Source organism: Agelaius phoeniceus, chromosome 6 (assembly GCF_051311805.1).
Source record: "Agelaius phoeniceus isolate bAgePho1 chromosome 6, bAgePho1.hap1, whole genome shotgun sequence".
In the NCBI taxonomy this organism is placed as follows: Eukaryota; Metazoa; Chordata; class Aves; order Passeriformes; family Icteridae; genus Agelaius; species Agelaius phoeniceus.
Window position 1 is genome coordinate 50934205 of NC_135270.1, and position 14170 is coordinate 50948374.

The 14170-nt window shown below is 40.2% G+C and overlaps 2 long non-coding RNA genes across 2 annotated transcripts in view; one reads left to right on the plus strand and one right to left on the minus strand.

Annotated features, from left to right (window-relative positions):
* LOC143694262 (uncharacterized) overlaps positions 1 to 14170 on the minus strand; it is a 153691-nt gene that overhangs the window by 49517 nt on the left and 90004 nt on the right. The window lies entirely within an intron of this gene.
* LOC143694246 (uncharacterized) overlaps positions 6384 to 14170 on the plus strand; it is a 54004-nt gene continuing 46217 nt past the window's right edge. The window contains exon 1 of the long non-coding RNA XR_013182590.1: positions 6384 to 7000. This is a non-coding gene — a long non-coding RNA (uncharacterized LOC143694246). The remainder of the gene's footprint in view (positions 7001 to 14170) is intronic.

The window sequence follows — 14170 nt, forward strand, 5'->3', positions numbered from 1 at the left end:
CAGCAGATACTCTTCCAGCCTTGACTGAGCTTACACTTTTGTCTTGCATATTCCTTCCCCTTTGGGAACACATCCACCTCCTTTAGTAACTATCCACAAAAATTACTGGCCTTGTGTGGTCTAAGGAGAACCAAGCTGCATCTATTCATACTTTTTTCCCCATTTATATCTTTTGTATCCCTTAAAATAAACCACAATCACACTACCCTCTGCATTCAGTTGCTGGATAAGACCTTTACTTGTCATGACCCAATTTTTCAGACTTAGACCATTCTGTAGACAGAGTTCCAAATTTGTCAGCTCACAAGTTGCCTGTGCACAGCAGTGTGGGATGACTAAAGGGATGCTCAGCTATTGATCAGTTATGTGGATATTGTTTTCTCCCCTACCATGGCTCTGAAAGCTCATTTTAAATCACACTATCATCAGACTTATGCATTATACTGGACTTGCAGAATTTTGCTTGGAAGTCAGGCACTAGATAGAACCAGCTCTCTTTTTATACATTTGTTTTGGATTTAGACTCATCCAGTAAAGCAGTCTTACTAGAAAACCAGGATTATCACAAAAATAAAACAACCTCCTGGAAAAACCTAAATTTTTCCAAGTGAGAATTTCTTTTGTATCAGTGACCCTTAGAGATATCTGAGTGGTGATGAATGAAGGATGCTTACACCAGTTTATTTTCAGCATTTAAAGGGGGCATTAGTTAATCTGTTTGCTTAGGTGCACTGAATTCATGTAATTTCTTTCACTGAAAGCCATGTGAATTTCACCAATAACAATAAGATACAGATATTCAACAGCACTCATCAGAGTAGGCTTGTCTTTGAAAGGAAGGACCTTCCTTTTCTTGCTTCTCCTTTCCTTCCCACACCCAACCAATATGCTCTCAAACCCACAGTTTTCATTACATAAATACTGAGTATTAAGAATAATTTATGAAATGTTTATGATGTGGTTAGGATGCTGGTTTTGATCAAATTAAAAATCAGGAAGCCCCAATTAATAAGGAAACCTTGAGAAAGCACCCATGGTATGTACAAGCTTACTTGTAGGTAAGAGCTTTGCACTAGCAGGCTGCTTGGAGTATGGAAGCCCCTCCTGCTCCTGAGCATCCAAACCAACCCTGGGTAACACAGAACTAACCAATATTGCTACAGGGGAACAATCCCAGCATCTTTGGACTCTTTTGGAAAAATTGACACAATCAGCTGGATCTCATCCAAGTGAGCCAGTCTGTTCTTGGGCTCTAGCAGAGGCAAGCAGAGGACTCATGGAGTGCTTTGGGGCCACCTTGCTGGCCAAGAGGGACAGAAAATGGAGTAGCATCACATTAACATTAGCATTATTATATAACTGGCATGAACATGACAGAAGGCATGAAAAAGAGTCAAAATTCACTACCAGCACTGCAGAACATCACCCTCTGATTGAAATCACTAATTAATTGTTGCCCTTTAATATTTTGATTCTAGTCTAAAACTAGAATCAAAATGTGTGCTCACAAAGCACCCTTGGACACTCAAGACATGGACAAACATAAGTGCTAGGTAACACATTTACAATTGCAACAAAAAGGTGTGAATAGTGCAATAATGACAAATGCAAGCAGTTAATTACAGTTTCAGCGTTGATCATAGAAGGTCTTTTGGAAACAAAATTAATGTAGCAACTTCCAAAGGAAAGGCCAGGCATAACTGAACAAGTGACCATTCAGTCTAACATGGTCAGCAGTCATTAAAGTGCATCTTATTCTTATTCTTGTACTACATCAGTCAAGAAGTTGCCATCACAGTGTGAGATGTCAGCTTATGAAAGTACTAATCAGCTGATATGTGCAAATATCATTATTACACACACTGCAACATACAAGGAGAGCCACATTGTCTCTTTGGATGCTAGTCCCATGAGATATACAAATGTTATAATTTTTTCTCTGCATGAGGCTGCTTATCTTATATCATCATATTACACGATTTTACACTTTTAAAATAATTAAAATGCTCCAGTTGCAGCCATGTCACATTTAAACAGCAGCAGCTATGGGAGGATTACAGTCACAGTCTCCCATACTGCATGCAGGCTAAATTCAAAGGCTTGCTGCCTGTAAGCTAGTTAGAAGCATCGAAGAAGTGAAATTTAACTTTGCTGGTTGGTAAAGGAGAAAATACAGGAATCTCCACAGACTACTAGCCCTGTACAGTACACATTGTTAGTCAAAAAAGAGAATGGCAATTCTGCATTATAAACAAGAGCACATTGCTCCCTTCTTATTCCTGAGAGCTACAATTAAAGGATGCAAGCCATAAAACAGTGTATTATATGATGCATTGTTTTTAATTTTGCTGCCTTGTTGTATATAAGAGGTTCATATAATTCTTCAGACAGGAAAAAGGCTTGTTCTGTAAAAATACAGAGCCCTGCATGTGAAATATAAGTTCACACACAAGCAATGTATATATCGCCAAACCAGCAAACTAACTCACTTACTTAATACACTAAACTTCAGCTTCTTTCTATATTATGTGAAATGGCTTGAAACAGGAGGCAGCTGCCAGGAAACATCACTGCTTCTTTACTCAAGAGAGACAAGGGAAGGAAGAATGAAGAAAAAAAATTCCCTCGATGGATGCCACAATAGCATGTCTTTCATTATCGCCCTGTGTCAAGGCACTGTGTAATGTTCATTGTGCATGCATAGTAAATTACTATTTACCTGCCAGTGCCTTTGATAAGTCAGTCTTTTCTCCCTCTTTTCGTCCACACAGCATGGAACAGTGAAACCTCTTTGCCTATAATTCTTATTAAGGTGATACCTTTTCTGAATAAGAAAGTACACACTTCCAAAGGAGGCATTCTCTTGGGTTTTTAAGGGCCATTGTTTTTATTGTTTTCCTTTTATTTCTCCCACCCTGCTGTGTTTTAATGCTATAGTGACTTCTGTGTATACAACTCTCATATTGAAATGTCTGCCGCAGATATATGCAATATTAAAGAGTGCTTATGAATTTTTGACATCTAATTAGTCGCTACCCAGTTAACATGTCAAGACTCAGAGGGATTAGGGAGTCAGCCCTTTCTGAATAAGTTAAAGCTATGCCCTGTCCTTTTCATGTATTATTCTTTAATGTAGGTGGTGATTATTTTGCTGTGATTAATTGATGAAGCTCATTGGTCTGGCAAGTGTTACAGAATTCACCATTCCTCACTTTTATTTCTCTCTGTAGGGCTTTCCCGCTTATTTGAAAGGAATTGGTTCTATTCGGTCTGTGAAGCTTCATTGTCTTTTCTCAATACATGCACATTGGTTTCTCTTAAGATTTTATCTATTTAATTTTATATCTTTTCTACTGTAAAGGAAGCAGATAATTAATAATGCTTGTTTTATTTTAAGTTGCATGTTACAAACAGGGTTTCTCTGATGTGTTATTTTTATTTTTGATTTATACTTTTAGACAAAATTACTGACATGTATTTTGAAGTATAAAAATAGATTTTTTTTTTTTTTCCTAATTTCCCCCACATTCAACAAGGCTTGGTGAATTTCGAGGTTTTCTGGTCCCTGATTAGAAGCAATATTTCATTCAGGCAAGTTTTAATCTTTTTTTTTTAGCATTTTGAGTGGGCTTTTTTCTTAGAGATGATATAATATTCTCTGTTGTCAGTTATGGTGAATTATATCAATTTTAGCATCCAAATGGAAGCCTTAATTATACAATCTCTGTTTTCCATGTGCACGCCTTTCACAAAAGGAACAAAAAAAAGGAAAAAAAGGGAATGTTGAGGCAAATCTTTAAACACCTGTAGAAATCTAAGTGATGCATATTTAAAACAATGTGATCACTCATAAATTCAGCTGTGTGTCAAGGTTCCTGCTGACCTGTGGTGCACTCCAAAGGAATGTTCCGTTGATTATATACAGCTGCGGATGCTCAGAAAGAAACAGCACATATGTGTGCTTCATGGTCTGATATATTTGCTGTATCCCCCTCTGTGTAAGTGATATTGGGTTCTATATAAAGAAACAATAAAAACGTATGCTGAGCACTAATGGCTGTGCCGTTTGCCTACACAGGCACCGCGCCACCAGTATTTAACTCACTGCTTTGTAAAAGCACTGGAAGATCTACTGTAGCTATAAAAGGCAAAGCAAAAACATACACATACACATGCAGAAAGTTTTTTGCTTTTTTTTCTTTTTCTAAAATGCTGTGAAGGAACATCCTGCTGTATTACATTGGTTTTTGTTCACTGTAGTTGGCTCAAGAGTTTTGGGCCTTGCAAAAGTGCAATGCAGTCAGGCAGTTTCCCTGAAACGATAAAATCAGAAAAAAAATTTCTTAACACAGTGCAAGAAGCAAACATATAGACATGATTATGGAAATATTTAATCATGCACTGTGGCAACTGAGAAGTTTCTTCCATTCCCTACCTCTTCACTGAAAAGGAGCTGAACAAAAGGCTGTTGCCATCCGAGTTCATTTCTGCAGCCTCCTGGTTTTATGGACAAATAATTACTTTTCACAGAGCAGAATCAATCCCATTATGAACCTCCAGTATTCAAATGTGTATTTGGGACAATAGTGGAGCTCCAGACGGTTTATCTTCTTTAGAAATGAACAAACTCATGCACACACTCCTAAAAATTTGATCATTACAAATAATTACAATCCTATTTACCAGTCAGGGTTTGTGCTTTTTAATTTACACTGGGGAGACTCTTTCTAAGGTATTTTTTTGGTGAAAATATGTCAACAATTCTCTCTTATCAGGCTTTAAAGAAAATTGCAGTGTGCGAGGAAAAGAGGAAAGCGAAGGGGGCCAGGAGGTTTTAGCAAGGTGCTTCTCCTAACCCCTCACCTGGTTTTGAGGTTATTGAGAACAAGCTGAAAAGAAGAGTCAGAGCAGCCTCACGCACCCCCAAACCACAAATGCCTTAGGAACAAAAACTGACATCAACCCTGCCACGGAAAAGAGCCACGAGGCAACAAGGAAGGGAAATAAAACTGAGCGGGGTGGGTGGGTCGGCTGAAGGGGCTGTGAGTACGAAGAAGGAAGAGGGGGCAGCATTAAAAGAAATATCAATCAATTGGAGCATATTCACTTTCCCCTGCACAGTAGATTCTATCAGAAGCAAACACTGAACTTTGTAGTGTTAGCAGCAGCTGAAATTTAGAATTATTGTTTCCTCCTAACAGAAGACTCATTTTCCACGGCCGCATTTGCAGCATAATAAGCTTTTTGTTATTTTTTCAATTAGAGTCAATTGACCTAACAAAATGGTTGGCAATTAAGTGATTTTTGTAATGGTCCGGGGGTAATTTAGTCGAGCTTGTCAGCTGTGTTTCATGAAGCCGAGATGTCTTTTTTTCCCACTGCCTCTCTCTCTCCCTCTCCCTCTCTCTCACTTACTCCCTCTCTCTCTCAAGCATAATGGCTCATAATTTCAAAATCTTTTCCTTCTGTTTCCCTCACAATAATTCGCAATTACAGGAAGTTGTTGGAGGTGATTTTTTCCTACCTTGCTTTTTGAGTCAGTAATTTTAAATAAAATGTACATACTTGTAAAAAGGGGGCTATTACAGAAATCACTTTTTGTGTAAACTCAATTATTTTATGAATAGTGACACCAGTTTCTGCTGGGTTCAACTCCTAAAGGCTGATGTATTATTATTTTCAGGGTAAAAGGTGTTGAACATTTAGAACACTTTTTCAAATCAAACCAGTATTCAGGAAGGTAAACAACAACTTAAACGATGAGGAGCCTTGTAGGAAAGCTGACAGGTATATGAGAAGAATGAAAGCCATTAGGACATTTATACAATAGTCTGCAGCTACTGGACTTTTCCTCCTGTTATGATTTAGGAAGAAATTCCTCATTTGTCTAATTGATTCATTTTCTTAAGACAACATCTGGAGCTGCAATTCATATTAAAGTGCTGTAGTTAGATCTGATGACTACATCAGATGTTCTTTCATTTGTATTCTTTTTATTATCTGTTTTTGCAGCACACACACACACACACACAGACACACAGGCTGGAAACTGAAGCCATGCACCCGTCCACCAGTGAATCCGGAGACTTCCTAGCATCTGCCTGAAAACGACTGTCTTCTAGGTTTTTTTTTGGTTTCTTTTTTTTTTTTTTAAGTCCTTTTTTCTAATTCCCAGCCACGCTCTGCATTTCCCCTGTGTCTCGAGCCTCCCTCCCAGCCCGCGGGATGCGAGGGATGCGAAGGATGCGCAGCTGCCCGCAGCGCCGAGCGCGGCTGCGGCCTCGCCGGCCGGCAGAAGGGGGCGCTGCTGCAGCGGAGCAGGCGGCACCTCGCCCCTGCCCCTGTCCCTGCCCCTGCCCCTGCCCCTGCCCTTGACCCTTCCCCTGCCTTTGTCCCTGCCCCTGCCCTTGTCCTTACCCCTGCCCTTGGCCTTGCCCTGCCCTTGTCCCTGCCACTGCCCCAGCTTCTGCCCCTGCCCTTGTCCTTGCCACTGTCCTTATCCCTGTCTCTGCCCTTGTCCCTGCCCTTGTCCCTGCCCCTGCCCTTGTCCCTGTCCCTGCCCCGGCCTTGTCCCTGCAGGACAAGGGGCATTTCTCCCTGCTACTGCCCCAGCTTCTGTCCCTGCTTCTGCCCTTGTCCATGCCCTTGTCCCAGCTCCTGCCCTTGTCCATGCTCCTGCCCCAGCTCCTGCCCCAGCCCGTCTGCCCCTTCCCCAGCCCCTGTCCCTATCTGACAGGACCCTGCTTGCTCTCTGCTCTCACTCTGCCCCCTCCTCCTGTTGTCTGCCCTGTCCTCTGCCCCTGCCAGCCCCCCTGCCTGCTCACCTTCCCCTGCCCACGTCCCCTCACCTGGCTCCCTGACTCCTCCTGACCCACGCCCGCCTGGCCATGACCCTGTGTCCGTGTGACCCTTCCCATCACAAGTTTGCATCGGGAAAAGCTGTCGGGCAGGGCTCAGAGGTCCCCGGTGCAGCTGGTTTAGCCCCATGCTTGTTTCCAAGGTAGGGCAGTTGACACCGGGCTGGGGGCAGTGTCACCGACTGGTAGAAAAGCCTCTGCACTGAATGCTACCAGCACGGGTTGGCAAATGAGAAGGGAGGGTGCTGTTTTATAGGGGGGTTTAGTGTTTTGTTTTGTTTGGGGTTTTTTATTGTTTTGTATTGTTGTTTTGTTTTTTTTTTCCTCCAGTGTTGTAATTATTTGTTGGTAGCTGAATTTTTACCTATTTAATATCTTAATTTGCCTTGCGTCATTCCTGGAGTTTTGAATCACATTTTAAGCCAAAATCTGTGGGCCAAATTCTGAGAGGCATTTTTACCTTCCTTTTTCTTTTGCCTCTCCTGCATCCAGCATGTTTTGGAACTGGGTTGTAAGAGACTGGCCTTCCATCTTGCCTACTGGGACAGTAAGATCTGTGTGCATTATCCTCAGTAAATATTACTTTTACATTTAGATCTCTGCTCATTTCCCTTATGACCCCTGACAGTCTTCTCCTAGGGTTTGATTATAAGTCACTATAGTCTGGACTGTACTGGAGTCTCGTAAGGCTTCGATTAATCCGCCGCACCTAAGCATTGCTGTGACTATAAAAGGAAAAGTTATGATTCTGAATAAGCATCGTGCGGAAGAAAGAAGCAAAAGCATAAAGTATTAAACTTTCATCCAGCACCATAGGAGAGATGTAGTTATTAAATTTCAGCTGCTTATCAAACTGATATGAAAGTCATTTTGCATGATTGCTTTGCATCCTCGAATCTTCTGCTTTTATTTGCAGTGCATCTCTGCGCTTTCTTATTAGAAAAATACTCAAAGGATAAAAAAGCTGATAATATTATTCAGTTTTGACAATTAGGTAGAAAAAACATTTTAAGAAGTGCTTTTTTTATTGCAGCTAGTAATAATAGTGGTGGTCCTCCTGGTAGCAGTCTCTTCTGATGCTACCCAGGGTGATGCTAGCTTTACCCTATAATGGCCAAAGCCCTGATTGTTATACTGGTAAAGCTGCTAAGGAGTGTGAGTCAGGATGTCATTCTCAATATCACAAACAATGTACACAGCCACAGATTATTTTGTCTTCAGAGGTACACAGTTTATGGCTTTTTCCCTCCCTCCTTCCTGTTTTGAGATTCACAAGTGGGCTGGGGCTAGTGCCCGTGATGAGTGGGGCAGGAGGACTAGTACCTTCCTTGTGCTGAACTTGCCTGCAGCTGCTGTCCATTCCCTCAGGATCACTGTCACGTTAACCACTTCAGCAAACCTATCTCTGTCTATTTATAATCAATCTCCCATACACTTCAGCTGCCCAGCAACTGCCTTTAATTATTATGTCCCCACATTGTGGTTCCCTTCCAGTTCAGCTTAATCTGCTCCTTATGTTTTGTGTGTGAATTTATGCAAAGCTATAAGCATTCATGGGAATGTGGAGCCGTTAGAAGATGAGAGCAAATCATCCCATCTCCCACAACTCTCCCTTTCCCCATCATGGGTTTCCACAACTTGATGCTTGGTTGTTTTGTTTTCCAGTGTTCCAATAATTTCTTCAGTATTCTCTCTGCCTTCCCACTTTCTGTCAATGCTTCCCCATCTCCTGCTGGGTTTTACTCCTCTATGATTTAATTCAGTCTCAGCAACTGTCACAGAGCTGATGGCTCCCTAGCATTTATCTCTTTATCTTTGGTTGCTGCCTTCTGTCCAGTCCTTTCATCTCAGACTATCCACTCATATCAGTGTCCAGATGTCTGGTCATAAGCCCAGGACAGCAAAAATGCGACCTCTTTGAGCCATTGTTTCTCCACATTTGTACAGAATTATTTCTCTGTAGCACAATGCTGGAGACTATTAGCACCATACCTGCTCTTCACAGTTTCTCTTCCAGATCTAATTTCTACAAATCAAGTCTCTGTTTTTCCAACCTTTACAAAATATATCTCTGTTATATTAAAAGACCCCCTTAGATCTGGCTGTCTAGATTTGAGTTGTCATCCCCAGGCTATGAAAACTTTTTCCCCAGGCTATGAAAACTGATTTTTTTTACCTCTCCAGACAGCAATTTGCCCCATGTGCAAGACAGCTCAGAAGAGCAGTCTTATATACTTCTGGATGCTGAAAAGATCTGGAAAGGTCAAGTTGTCCTCCCTGGGAGAGTAATTCCTGTGACTATCCTTGTGTAATGCATGTCTTTGAATTAGCATTTAAGCTGTCCTGAATTCAGGGTGGGGTAGCTCAGATTGTAACTCAGGGGGTAATTTTCTTTGACCCCTTAGTGACAACAAATACTTTCCCTGGTACTCAACCACCCATCAAAACCTTGGTCCTCGGAGCAGGGGTGGTTCTCACTTGGCATTAGGGAGCAATGCAGTTGTCCCAAGGAGGTGCAGAAACTGGAGGGATCTGGGCTGGAAATAGGGATGAATTATAGGAAATACTTCAGCAGAAGAGAGTGTCACAGTGTTAAGAAAAATATCCTGACAGTGAGATGTGCTAAGGTGGGAGGGGGGAGGACAATGTCCATTTTTTAGCATTCATCACCAGAATATATTTATTATTGTGTTGTCCAAAGTACTTTACAAATTCTAAGATATGATTGTATCTTACACCTTGGCAAGGAACTGAACAGATGTCCTTATAAAGGACAATTTAATCAAGGAAAAATAACAATTAGGCAGGAATTTGCTAAAGGAATCAGTAACTGTTAACTCATGGTCAGCCCAAAAATGTAAAAACTATCTGGCCAAATTTTTCCATGCTGACCTCTGACTTCTCAAACTCTACGTTTCAGTCTTATATAGTTTTTGCACCAAATATCACTTTACAGAAATAAAGTAAAAAATATCATCCTATGTCACTGTCTGTGGGCTAATATTTTCTCTCTGAAGGTAGATAGCTCCATTTTCAACACAAAAATCAAAGGCAGGTCACATGTAGAAAATATATATAATGTCCTCTGCAGAGTGCTTTAACATGCCCAGCAGTATATTCCCACTTTATTCCTAGAAGAGTAAAATTACAGTGTGTAGCAGGGCTGGCACCACGCTTCCATGCCGTGCAGACATTAGAGCAGAGGGAATAATTCACAATTAATAGTTTAGTCAGTAAGTTTAGCCCTTTTTCTGCCTATGGGATCTCCATGGGCAGACTGAGGTTTCCTTGAGTTTATTATGCAAAAGAATTCAAAGAGATCCTTTTTCCTCTCTAAGTACTTCTAATTTCTCAGGAACACTTCTCTGTGAACATTCCCCAATCACTTCTTGAGCTTTGTTAGATATGACTGCTTTGATGAGTCACATGGTGTTGATTTATTTTTCCAATGTGTTGAGCGTGCACATATTCATGTGTGTGAATCTAATACCCAGTTTCCATCAATACTTATGTATGCTGTTCTGAAATTCTCAGTGAATAGCCACAATAGTAATTGAGTCCCACAAATGTCTCTAGAAAGCAAACATAACTAGAAGACAGTATGGGTGAGAGGAATCCATTTGCAAATTCCAGTAAATGAACAATGGCTGATCATTTCCAAAATCCATCAAAGGCAGTTTTTTCTAATAGCATTTAACCAGCTATAGTAGATTCTGTGAAAAATATTGTCAACTCTCTGCTTTCCATTCATTTCATCCTGTGCTTCTCTCTTCTCATGAAGTGGCTGTGGGAAGGAAATAATAGCAAACTTCTCCTTCTCCTTGCCCCCACAAAAAAAAAAAAAAAAAGCAAAAACCCAAAGCAACAACCCCCCCCCCCCCCCCCCCCCAGATTTAAAGTAAATATCTTTGAGCACCAAATAACTATCTCCTATTTTTCAAGCCCAGACTTAATACACTGCAGTTGTACCTGGGAGGTCTAGTTTGTTCAGCACCTATTGCCTCCAGGATGAGGATTCAATTAAGAAATATAAAAGATAATGTGATGCTATAGGGACAAAAATACTTTTGAAACTCTACCCAGGCTTTCTGTAAATAGAGGTATACTTCTTTGAAAGCAAACATTTCCTGTTAAAATGCATCAGCTTTCCATTCTGTGATCCTCCACTCCAAATTATAATAGAAAATATATAATGGAGCATAAAAACTAACAGATGAGAAAAATGCACCTTCAATGTGAATTTCACCTCCTAGCTGCAAGGCTATCCTCAAGAACCTCACTGTTGTTGCAGACTGTTACTACAACATAAATTAACTAATCCTTACCAATATTCCAATGGTTTTCTAGCAAAAGTGAGATAATACCCTTTCTTCATCTGGGCAACTAGAACAAAGATGTGAAAAATCATCAAATTTTTCTACTCCACTACACACCAATTTTTTCTGCTCTACTCTCTACTTCCTAAAACTCTACTATGCAGTTTACGAGACAAAAATATGATTATCCAAAACATTTAAATTGTGCAAAATTTCTTGTGCACAGGGCAGTGGATGGGTAACTTTGCTTACTTGCTGAGAGATCTGAGTCCTTCATTCTTTCTTTTGGGCTGGGAGATGAACAATATGAGGGAATGGAAGCGTACAACTGTGAACACTTCAGGATGCATTATTGCTTTTTTATTTCAAAGGGATAAGAAGTGAAGCCCTGTCCTTTGGATGTAGTGCTAGTACTTGTTTTGCTCCTAAATTTTTGGTAGTTATTGAAACAGGGCTATTAAAATTAGTGAATAAATTCTCTATCTAATCAATAGAAAATCTGAAAACCTCCCCATTAATTCTGCCTGTTTGGGATTTTATCAAAAAAATTTATGTTTCATTTACACTGGTTAGACAAACTGGAACTCCACTCTCAGGAACAGGGATGGATTGTCATCAACAGCAACAGCCATAGCAGCTTTAATCCAGGTAATTTGAAGTTTTTGAGTGCTGAAATTCAGAGTGTCACTGTTTACTTTAAACTTCATAGCTGCATTTCCATTGTGTTTTGGAGATATAGGAATTGAACAAGCAAAAATATCATTGTTTGTTCTCATCTTCACACAGAAGTGGTGGAAGGCAGTTACCCTCTGCATAACCTGTTACTAGACATAGGATGGAAAATTATTTGAATGGAAGTTACAGTTACTTTGTTAAAGAGTGCAGTGAAATCAGAACTCAGGACTAGTTATTTTATGTTTAGGCTTAATAGAGGTGGATGGAAGAGATTTCCTCTTCCTTCCAACATGTAACATTTTTCTCCTTTTCTTACCTCCCTTCAGGTAGCACTCATGCGCACCTTTCTTCACATTTCTTACTCTTGCATAATCTTATAACCAACTTCTGCTCATTTATTCTCCTCAAAGCTGGGCACAGTGTCCATACCCACATGTTACTCCTTAATCAGAATCCAAATATTGCCATGTTTCTAAATGTTGTGGCCATTTTCATACATAATTTTCTGGAACACAATTTTTTTCTGTTTTTTACCATAATTTTCAGAGATGGAGCATGTAAACATGCTCCAATAAGTGTGTGCTCATTATCTCCCAGTCCAAAGTGGCTGGTCTTTTTTTTGTTGTTAAGCACAAGCTCTGCCCACCACCCCTCTCTTAGAGCTCTCCATGCCCAGGTTCCTTACACCCTTTCTTTTCCATCTTTCAGTGACTTCCTGTATGAACCTTTTTCCTCCTGCTGTGTATCCTTTGGGCTCCATCAGAACCAGGGGAGAGAGGCGGTCTCTGCTAATATCCAGAGATCCAGCCAGCTCCAGCAAGCAGGAGCAAAGTCCTGCTCAAGTGACAGGGCTGCATATCTCAGGAATGTGGTGTAACTGTGCAACCTGATTGAAGTTGGTTTTTGTTTTTTGGTTTTTTTTCCCAGAAGTCTAAGGTTTGACCAGCTTTTGAGACCCATTTTCATACTGAAGAGCTGTTAAGGAAACAACTAAGGTATATTTATTTTTAAACACTGGTTAACAACATATTTTCCTTAATCTTTTTCTCAGACTTGAATATTCACCTAAAACAGAGCCATACAGCAGGGAACTTCTGACCTGAATGTTAAATTTTGGCAAAGCAATATCCACTGCTAGTAGATTTTGCCAAAGAAAATTTCCATCCACCCTTATTATAGATGTGGATATTTCAGGAAAAAAAACTAAATTCCACACTAAAGAAAGAAGCTGTAATAACAATACTTGAAAATTCAGTTATCTAATTAATTATCAAATACAAACAGGATGGTTTCCTTTCTCTGGGCTTGGCCAAACACTAGGTAGCATTCCTATGGTGAAAATGATTATCTATCCATCTGAACTTTTAATATTTTAATTTCTTATCAAGATTTATCTGAAGGTAAAAATATACACCTCTTCTGCTGATGGAGTGAAATTTTCTCACTATAAACAAAAAATATGAAGTGTACAAACTGTAGGTCATGCAACATCCCTTTGAGAATATCCTTCTGGGCATTGGTCACTGCCAGTAAAAATTGATTTCAGACAAGAGAAGTATAATTATCCCCATTAAAAATCTATACAATTAACAACACTTGCCACACAGTGGAGTCTAGGTTACCATGGTACTGCTCTATCTCTAGAGTAGGAAATAACTGTGGTATATCAAATTCCATCTCATGGTAATTGTTACTTTTTTACTGACCACCCATGTGGCATTAAAAGTCTCCTGCTCAACTAATTCACCTATTTTAAAGCATATTATGGCTATATTTATTCTCCATTTCGCCTCAAATCACTAGTGTTCCAAGTACATAATGCTGGGTTTTGAAATACCCCAGAACATATATTTATGTGATGAGTGAGAAAGAGGCATTGAAGGTGGAAGAGGAAAATGGAAAAGAAACATATTGGGGGCATGGGGTTCAGGGGAGTGTCTGAGGTGCCTCTGTGCAGCAGAAGAGAGATGGGAAAGGAATGAAGGCAAATGTGAAATATGTGTATCAGTGATGATTTTCTGACTGCACAGGAATATGCTACTGAAGGAGACAGGAAGAATAAATTCAGCAACATAAGAGATGAAGAAGATGGTGAAATTGTGCCTGACATTATGATTGAGCTCCAAAGAGGGGCTAACTCAAAACTGAGTAGAAAATTTCCTTCCATAGACTTCTTCTACAAGCAAATAAAAGCTGCCCCCACTGCAAGGAGAGGTAGGGACTGGTGGAAGATGGGTGCATGGTGAAACAGAAGGAGGTATATGAACAGAAGTGAGTGGGGAAAGAGAGAAAAAGGAAAAAAAACCCAAACAAACAGTACAA